This window comes from Eucyclogobius newberryi, unplaced genomic scaffold, assembly GCF_026437365.1.
Source record: "Eucyclogobius newberryi isolate DKJ021-1_F unplaced genomic scaffold, fEucNew1.0.hap1 SCAF_22, whole genome shotgun sequence".
In the NCBI taxonomy this organism is placed as follows: Eukaryota; Metazoa; Chordata; class Actinopteri; order Gobiiformes; family Gobiidae; genus Eucyclogobius; species Eucyclogobius newberryi.
This window is the reverse complement of record NW_027315857.1, coordinates 5,777,515-5,787,777: the sequence shown is the minus strand read 5'-3', so window position 1 is coordinate 5,787,777 and position 10,263 is coordinate 5,777,515.

Sequence of the window (10,263 nt, the reverse complement as noted above, 5' to 3'; positions counted from 1 at the left end):
CACTCATTTTAGTAATGCATGCTGGTTTAGTGCTCTCAAGTTGTCACTTTATTTCTTGAACAGAGTTGGTTAATAACCACGCCAATAGAACAGGAAAATCAAAAACAACTTGTAACCAATATGCATGGATCTATTATATTAGTGTAGCTGGAGATGTAATCGCTAACTAAGGACCACGCCTCAACCTCTTACCTCCCCAGCAACCACACCTCCACTCTTATTACCCAGAAGGCCTATATATGCAAAGGCCAATCCCAGCATCTCTTGTTTTCTCTGCTCTCTCGACAGAGAGAGAGACACTCAGTACAGCGCGTTCATTCAAACCAACCATGAGCCATTTCCTCAGATTCTGATCCGTTCCCAATCCGAACAATTCAGTCTGAAACATTCAGTCGGTCAGTTCTCCAGAGGACTCACCCAGCGTGATTCCACAGCTCCAAACACCATCAGCTCCTTCGCACCTGCGTCTCTCACGGACCCCACCTCCGGGACACTCCATGTCACCTCCGGGCGTCCACACAGAACACCGACCTCCACTCCACAGCAACGGCCTGGACCCACGCGCTCTCCTTCTCGCTCTCTGCCCCTCATTTTAACCGAGCGCTATCCGAGCTTTCAGACGCTACGTCAACAAATATCCATGTTTTTGTCAGCCTCACTTCCTGGTTCCACGTCCGTCCGGAGGCGCGCAGTCGATGACTTCACCATTGCTCCACGGGCCGCAGCTCGACCTCTCAGCTCCCCCTGGTGGCGGGAGCCAGGTTGTACAACTCAATTTAAAGCAAGATTAAACAACGTTCATAGGGACTCGGCAGTGTCCCAGCTTGTCTTTAACAATGTTGAGTTCAAACGCTCCCTCTTTTTCTCAATCTTTCTCATCAATTCTCATCACCTTTGCTGCAGCTGCACTCAACTCCCTCAACATGCTTTCCTCTATCCCTCCTCTGTACATACATTCTACTGCATGTACCATCAACGTACCATCAACGTACCATCTTCTACGCGCTTGCTCTTTACCATCCACTATCATTCTGGCTTAAGCTAACCTTTCTTTAGCCCTCTGTTCATGCTGTTCATCGTTCCTACTCTTCTCACGTGAACTCTCAAGCTTCCTTTTCTTTTCTCATGCAACCTTCACACCTCGTAGGCTCACAATTCATGCTTCCACTAAATTACTTTCATGTCACATTCAGCTGTCTGGCTTCGCCGCCACATGTTAGTCACAGGTATCTTCTAAGATTCTGTTTCTAGCATTGCGGCAGGTTCTCATCTTCTCATTCGCATATTACCTTAAGTCTAATCTTCTGAGCTCTTGCTTTTCACGCTACCCCATACTACCATGTTTGCCTTGCAGCTCAACACGCAGCTCAACGCGCAGCTCAAGCTCAACGCGCAGCTCAACGCACAGCTCAACGCACAGCTCAACACACAGCTCAACGCACAGCTCAACGCACAGCTCAACGCACAGCTCAATGCAACTCGCATCTCTCAGCTCAACGCACAGCTCAATAGCTCAGCTCACAGCTCAATAGCTCAACTCAGAGCTACAGCTCAAAGCTCAATAGCTCAACTCAGAGCTACAGCTCACAGCTCAATAGCTCAACTCAGTTACAGCTCACAGCTCAATAGCTCAACTCAGAGCTACAGCTCACAGCTCAATAGCTCAACTCAGTTACAGCTCAATAGCTCAACTCAGTTACAGCTCACAGCTCAATAGCTCAACTCAGTTACAGCTCAAAGCTCAATAGCTCAACTCACAGCTACAGCTCAATAGCTCAACTTACAGCTCACAGCTCAATAGCTCAACTTACAGCTCACAGCTCAATAGCTCAACTTACAGCTCACAGCTCATTAGCTCAACTTACAGCTACAGCTCAATAGCTCAACTTACAGCTACGGCTCACAGCTCAACTTACAGCTACGGCTCACAGCTCAACTTACAGCTACGGCTCACAGCTCAACTTACAGCTACGGCTCACAGCTCAACTTACAGCTTCGGCTCACAGCTCAGTCACAGCTCCGAGCTACTACTCTCAGCTACAGCCCTCAGCCAACCCACATGTCACAACTTACAGCTCACAGCTACAACTGCAGCTCACTCAGAACCCGCCGGCAGCCACGCTCGCCCCAGAGCATCCACGCTCGCCCCAGAGCATCCATGCTCGCCCCCGAGCATCCACGCTCGCCCCAGAGCATCCACGCTTGGTCCCACGCTCGCCCCAGAGCAGCCTCGCTCGCCCCAGAGCAGCCATTCATCCCTCCCTTCATCACTCATCCCACTCTATTCCCCCCCTCCCCTTCCCCATTCATCCAAACCATTCGACCCCTTCCCCATCATCCAACATCCCACTCAAGCTTTTCCGCGTCCTCAGAGCCCCGCCCGCAGCCACACGCTCGCTCAGAGCCCCGCCCGCAGCCACACGCTCGCTCAGAGCCCCGCCCGCAGCCACACGCTTGCTCAGAGCCCCGCCCACAGCCACACGCTCGCTCGGAGCCCCGCCGCAGCCACACGCTCTCTCAGAGCCCCGCCGGTAACATGTTCACTCCAAGCACGAATCTCACCAGCAGCCGCGCCCACGCGCTCGCCCCGACCCACGGCAGCGTCCTCATGCTCGCCCCAATCCACGTATTCATTTCCCAGAGCCTCTCTCTGAGCCACCGGGCACTGGGACGTTTACCACAGAGCCACCGGGATACGCCCCTCTGGTTCTCAACAGTCTCTCCTTCGACCCTCTTCTCGCACAGAGTCCGTTCTCCACTCGATCTTTCGACTCTTCATTCATCCCTCCCTTAATCACTCATCCCGCTCTATCCCCCCCCCCCTCCCCCCCCCCCCCCCCTTCCCCATTCATCCAAACCATTTGACCCCTTCCCCATTCATCCCACATCCCACTCAAGCTTTTCTGCGTCCTCACCAGGTTCTCATCAGGCACCGGGATGCAGTCTCTCTCCGGAACAGTCACCGGGCACCGGGATGCTCATCCATCTCACATTCCATCCTTCTTTTCAGAAGAAACATCTCTCAACGTGCACCTCATCCACCGCGCATCGGTTGGTGCATTGGAGACCGCTCGGAGCTCTCCGGCCCCTTCCAACCCATTCCAGCTGCCGTGCGCACTGGATGGTCCTCAGGCGCTTAGTCTCCTCTACCAGGCATTCACATAATCCCAGAATTATACCTCACTATCGTTCTGGACATTTTGGGGGTTTGATCAGTCGGAGGGCTTATTCAACACCTCTCGTAGATCAATAAGGGATATCTTATTATGCGCAACTCATAATACTCAGTCTATTCCCCTCTATCAATCCGTCTCCTGCATTGCTCATACTCAAGTCCCCGTAATTGACCAACTCCTACTCTCGATTCACCGTCCCAAATCCGACGCTCTACGATTGCTTCAATTCCTACTCCTCAATACTACTACCCTCATATCTTTCATTCCTCTCATTCTCAATCTCATTCAGCTCAACTAAATTCCCTCATTCATCGCTCATATTGACTTCTTTGCTACCCGCAGCTCGTTAACTCCTAAATCCATGCAAACATTTTGCTCTCCACTCCAGAGCAAGGAGACTCCACCATAAATCCAGTTCTATCGACTGCTTGTCCAATCCTATCACTCTTGCATCTTATTCTCCATCTACTTCCGTCGACGACCACGAACGCTAAAACACTATTCAAATGTACCAGAATTAACCCTCGTCTCAGTAACGGACGGACTGCTTTCGATTTCATCCAGCTACTCTTCAAGAGTGCTTGGCTTTCCAGCTCCTCTTCCCCCATGCCACTCGTAACATTATTTTCAGCCAGGCTTACGTCAAGATCCAGATCAACTTCCTTCATTTTAAATCATTTTGGGGGTTCTGAATCGGCTGGGCTGATTACCCGAGACAGAGCCCCCATCCTGAGTCTCTACCCAGCCATCTCATCGAGCTCTCCCTCATCTCATCGAGCTCTCTCTCATCTCATCGATCTCTCTCTCATCTCATCGATCTCTCTCTCATCTCATCGATCTCTCTCTCTCATCTCATCGATCTCTCATCTCATCGATCTCTCATCTCATCGATCTCTCATCTCATCGATCTCTCTCATCGATCTCTCTCATCGAGCTCTCTCATCGATCCCTCTCATCGATCTCCCTCATCGATCTCCCTCATCGATCTCCCTCATCGATCTCCCTCATCTCGATCTCCCTCATCTCGATCTCTCTCTCATATCGATCTCTCATCTATCTCTCATCGACCCATCATGACTTATCAATAAACATTCTTTCGTATTTCATTGTTGTGGCGTGATCCTTGCTAGTGAATCAATATGTAATGACCTGTACTCCACACAATAACAATGCATTAACAACAGTGTGAAAGGAACATTTAACCAGATAATGCTTAACATTAGGGTCGCTACCATATGAATTAAAAAACTGTGTTATCTTGTGGTGTGATGTAGTTAGCATTTATTTCATTGGGTGAATGTGCAATATACATATTTACATCTAAGTAAATACTAAGTCAAAATAATATTGTTTAATTGCTGGATTCATTAATTGGAGCTTATATTTTGTAATAGTATTTTGTATTCTACAGTCGTTAAATATGGACTGGTGTTTAATGCTGCTAATATGATGTATTGTGTGTTGTGTAAATAAATACATATTTTTATATTACTTTTTTGATACTGCTAAGTTAATCGATTTATAGTGGTTCTAGTTGACTGTTATGCTAGTTTTTGAAGGTTTTTACCTGATTTTGATCTGCAAAATTAAAGTGGAAATGTTTCTAAAGGCATTAAACTTCAAGTGTGGGTAGACACTTAACAAACATAGTATCAGCTGACACAGCTGCCCCAATACCAATACTTAACTTGCTCTTGTTCGGAAATTGTAAAGTGAAGTTGTTCAAGTAAAACACACGAAAATGTGTTAACTGTTAACGGGCTGTAGTAGCTCAGTGGTGCTCGTGTTCTTATCCAAAGATTGGCGGTTTGACTCCCCGCTCGGTCAGATCCACTGGCCCGCAGGTTGGCGGTGCGATCGCAGCTGCCTCATGTGAATACTGCCGTTGTGCCTTTTGCAAGACACTCAACCCAACTCGCCCTATAAAATAATTTAGATCGAGAACTCCGATATTAATACTGTTCTGTGGTAAGACCCACCCATTGGGCGGAGCCTTCCTGAAGTAGAAAGAGTTGTTTGTTTCAACAGAAACTCCCCCCTTGTATCTACCGAGCTAGCTTATTCAGAATCTTAATGGGCTATTAGAATCCTCTTTGTCTTTGTGAGACCCTGACTCAACCACCCTGAGTACCTGATTAGCATCCGAATGTCCTTGTCCTGGTCCTCTACCTTTCCAGGGGTTCAGTAACCCATTATAAATAACAGGAAGATTAAACCTTAGCCCTCCATTTCTGTTTAAAGAAGGTCTTTCTTTTTTAACAAAAATAGCTTCCTTGACTCCTCTTTCAAACCATCTTTTCTCCCTGCTTAAAACCTTCACCTCACCGTCTTCAAACGAGTGATTAGAGGCTTCAAGATGGAGATGCACGGCGCTCTGAGGTCCTGAACTTGTATTTCTTCTGTGCTGATAAAGCCTCTTGTGTAGAGGCTGTTTTGTCTCACCTATGTACCGTTCTTTACAGCTTTCTTCACTGCATTGGATCGAATAAACTACATTGCTCTGTTTTTGAGTCGGCAACTTGTCCTTAGGGTGAACCAGTTTTTGTCTTAAAGTGTTTCCTGGTTTAAAATAAACAGGGACTTCGTGTTGTCTAAAAATTCTCTGCAGTTTTTCCGACAGGCCAGACACAAGGGATAGAAACACCCTTCCTTCTCTGTTCAGTTTCCCTTTTGTCCTGCTTTTTGGTTCTCTTCACTCTGTTGAGGGCCCAAGCGGGGTAACCACAGGCTGAGAGGGCATTTCGGACATGTTTTTCCTCTTTCTTCTTGCCCTCTGAGCTGGTGGGCACACCTTGAGCTCTGTGTTGTAAGGTTCTGATCACACCCAGCTTGTGCTGTAGTGGGTGGTTGGAACCAAAGAGCAGATACTGGTCTGTGTGTGTAGGTTTCCTATATACTTCTATTTGGAGTTTCCCGTCCTCTCCTCTGATCGTGGAACAATCAAGAAAGGCCAAGCGATTCTCCTTAGCGTCTTCTCTTATATAGCGTCTTCTCTTGTTATAGCATTATGCAATTATGGCATGGGACCTAATGAGTCTGGACCTGAACCTAAACCTCTGGATTCGAATCAGGACCTGGTTTTAGGTATGCATCCCTAATTGCCAGTACCACTCGTTTCTTTAGTGTAAGCAAGCAAACAGGTTTGCTTGCTTACACTATCCAGTTAAGTTAAATTTGTATTCAATTTCAGTAATGTAGCACATTGATAGGGATAGTGATGCAGAGAGATAAATGGCAGGTTAAATGGTGGAATTCATACTTCATAAGAACCCAAAGTTGTACTTGCACCTTGACCTGTAAGAACAAGAACTAACTTCTTATGGGTTCAGACTTCATCAAAAGTTCTGTTGTGAATGGGGGACAGTGCTGAGTAGAAGCTGAAATAGAATATATATATATATATATATATATATACATATATATATATATATATATATATATATATATATATATATATATATATATATATAGTAAAGATAACTCTTTCTCACCCTCCGCGGGTGGTCTCTATTCATCCCCTTTCATGCTCGGGTCCCCTACCAGAGGCCTGGGAGCTTGAGGGTTCTGCGCAGTATCTTTGTTGTTCCTGCACTGCACTTTTCTGGACCGAGATGTCTGATGTTTTTCCTGGGATCTGCTCAAGCCATCCCTCCAGTTTGGGGGTCACTGCCACAGGTGCCTCGATCACTACGGCCACCACTGATACCTTCACGCTCCAGGCCTTCTCCAACTCCTCTCGGAGGCCTTGGTGTTTCTCTAGTTTCTCATGTTCCTTTTTCCGGATGTTACCATCCCATGGTACTGCAATGTCCACCACCACGGCTTTCCTCTGTATCTTGTCGACCACCACTATATCCGGTTGGTTTGCCATTACCATTCGGTCTGTCTGTATCTGGAAGTCCCAGAGGACCTTGGCTCGGTCATTCTCCTCCACCTTTGGGGGTGTTTCCCACCTTGTCCTTGGGGTCTCCAGCCTGTACTCTGCACAGATGTTTCTGTACACTATGCCAGCCTCCTGGTTATGGCGCTCCATGTATGCTGTCCCTGCCAGCATCTTTCACCCTGCAGTTATGTGCGGGATTATCTCAGGGCCCCCTTTGCACAACCTACACCTTGGGTCTTGTCTGGTGTGGTTGAAACTCACCTCACTCCATGAGCGCCTAGCAGCCCAAATGAACACACTGCTTAGTGACGGAACTCACCTGGAATGGCTAACCAAAGGGCGTACGATCCTGATCCAGAAGGATCCCTCAAAGGGCACATTCCCGTCCAACTATCGGCCAATAATCTGTTGTGGAAAACCAACCTTGAGGCCAATGGCAAGACACTTGCACAAGTGACCATCAAATGTGGCATATACCAAGGTCTGAACCCCCTCAGCCAAATTATCAACAAAACTGACTATGGATACCGACTCAGGAATGAGGCTACCGTCGGTCACCTCCTCTACATTTCCCAAAAGTGTTTGACTGAAGTCAAGTGCCAGGTTGCGTGATATGTGTCTATATTTTTTTGAGTGCAATGTGTGCAAATCTCTGATATAAAAGCCATTTTAGCTGGGAGAGTTTTTAATTTAAATGTGTAGTTGATGTCTATTTGTATTTCTATTTTATAATTTGCTGTCTGATTCTGTTCTATTTGTGTTTTATGTTTAATCCAAAAAAATAAAACAGAAGAAAAAAAACAGCAGAAAAGATTCTCTCAGTTATCGAGGAAACGTCAGTTATCACAGAGATTCTGAATGGACTGTTATTGACAGTCGGAAGGGAGAGGATTTTTTTAAGCAGGATTCATGATACTACTCCAGGTATGTTTTTGATGAGGGAACAATGTTAGATCATTGCTAAAAGCTCAAAAAAAGTCAATATTGCATAATGTGTGTCCTTTAAAATAAGTTATGAGAAAGTTTAGCATTCTCATAACCACAGTAATCAGATACCAAAAACAAATTGAGCATCCAACAATCATTGCTATGTCTTATTATGTGACCATTACTCACATACCCTATGTTGGTGAATCCATTCTCCTTGTTTTGCTGAGGAGCATTTCTGTTTCTGCTGGTGTTTTTAGTACATGGTTTTTACCTTCAAACGTCACCGGAAATACTACTGGAAATGAAAAAATCTGCCTTAAATGTCTTAATTCTTCCCAGATGTGGCGAAACTTTTCTTGTTGTTTACAAATATCTTGGCCAAAGAACACCCTCTATCCTTTAATATTTACAGCGCTCTTTCACATAATGATTAAGAAACATCATTATCAGGCCTTGTGGTTTATCAGCTTCTTGTCTTTTTTGGCCAAGGCGATGTGCTCTCTCTACAGTAATGCAAGGGGCCACAAGTCCCGGATTCAAGCTCCTAGATATATAATATCCCTAATATATAATATCCCTCTCAAGAAAGCCTTTAGTGTTTTCCCCCTTATCACCCTTTGGGACTCCCACGAGTCTGAGATTGTTTCAGCGAGCATCCCCTCAGGAGCTGTGTTGGTCATGCTAGCCATGTTAGCCTCGTTAGCTTGTGAGTGAGTTGGCTTTCTGCCGAGGCTTTCGTCCATCAGCTTTGATTGTTTGGCCCCCTTGCTGTCGTGTACCTTAACCTTGGAAAAGAAAAGTTGTATTTCAAGTAAGGCCACTTTGTTGGTAAGTAATTGTGAGAAGTGGTGCACCGATATGGTAATTTTATACCAATATCGATTTTATGGGCAAAGCTTGGGCAGATAACAGATAATTAGGCTGATTATTTTAAACACTTTTATTTGTTTACATTTTATATAAGATATATAGCAGTAAACTATTTCATTTTTATTCCAAAATAAGGATAAAATGTATTTTTTTTAAAAGCCAAAGTTTGATTTGAAAAGTTTTTTAAGCACTTTGTTTAGATATATAGGTAGGCTATAGGCTACAGTTATTAGAGTAAAATTGGCCTTGACACTTTTCCATTCTATGTATTTACTGTTTTATTTAGATAGTTTATCAGGCTAAAGTATATCTGTACCGCTCCTGTCCGTGTGTCATTGTTGCGGTGCTCTGTGTGTCATTGTTGCGGTGCTCCACCTGTAACGGCAGCAGCAACAGTTTCTCCTCCACAGAGACTATAATCAGACACACACAATTCTCTAGATCTTTTCCGTCTATAAACCAGTACTTAAAGTTATTTGTAAACATGTCAAAACAGATTGTTTAGGAGATAAACTAGTCAAATAATGTTTACTGATATACAATACTGAATGGCACGGCAGAGTTCACTCTTTCATTATCAGAGTGTAATATTGACTGATATCTGTGCTTTTGGCCAATACCAACATTACTCAATAATGTGATTCCAATTCTGAGCTGATATATCGGTGCATCTCTAATTGTGAGTGTTGATTATTCGACAAGACAGGTGTTGCATGAAATGTGGAGAGAGAGAGGGTAGAGACATTTAGCAAATACCACGGTGGTATACCGGTGAGCACTAAATACACTTTTCTGAACAAACAGTGACACAGTGCAAAAAGAGAAAATGAAAGAATATATATATTCCTAAGCCAAATGCCAGAGAATTTAAAACAAATTTAGGGATGATTCATATACTTAAATTCAACGGTTTTCAAGGTGTCTCCTTGAAAACCGTTGAATTTAAGTATATGAATACAGGGAGGATGCTAGAACAGAGAAGAAGCCTTGGAGTCCCTCTGCCCTCATAAAACAATACTAATACAATCATAATATTACAATATTTGGAATAATCAATATATTGCTCTTGATATTCTATCTTTTTTTTTTTTTTTTTAAGAAAAACATACATTTGATGGTTAGCCACAACCTGCACATTAACTTAACCTTAACTTCAAATGAAATACACCTGTTTTATTTTTTTAATATACAAAGCACAATACACACACAAAATGAGATACAGAAAGCAAATATACAAACAATTTCAGTGATGGCTTTTTGGCACAACCCCTAGCTGCCAATATTTACTTGACATTCTACTGCATTCTGCACAAATTCTACAAATTTATGTGATGCATTTTTAAAATGTGTAAAAGAAAGCAATAGGACACGATTAGATAAATAGTGTGTAAACAAATTGTAATT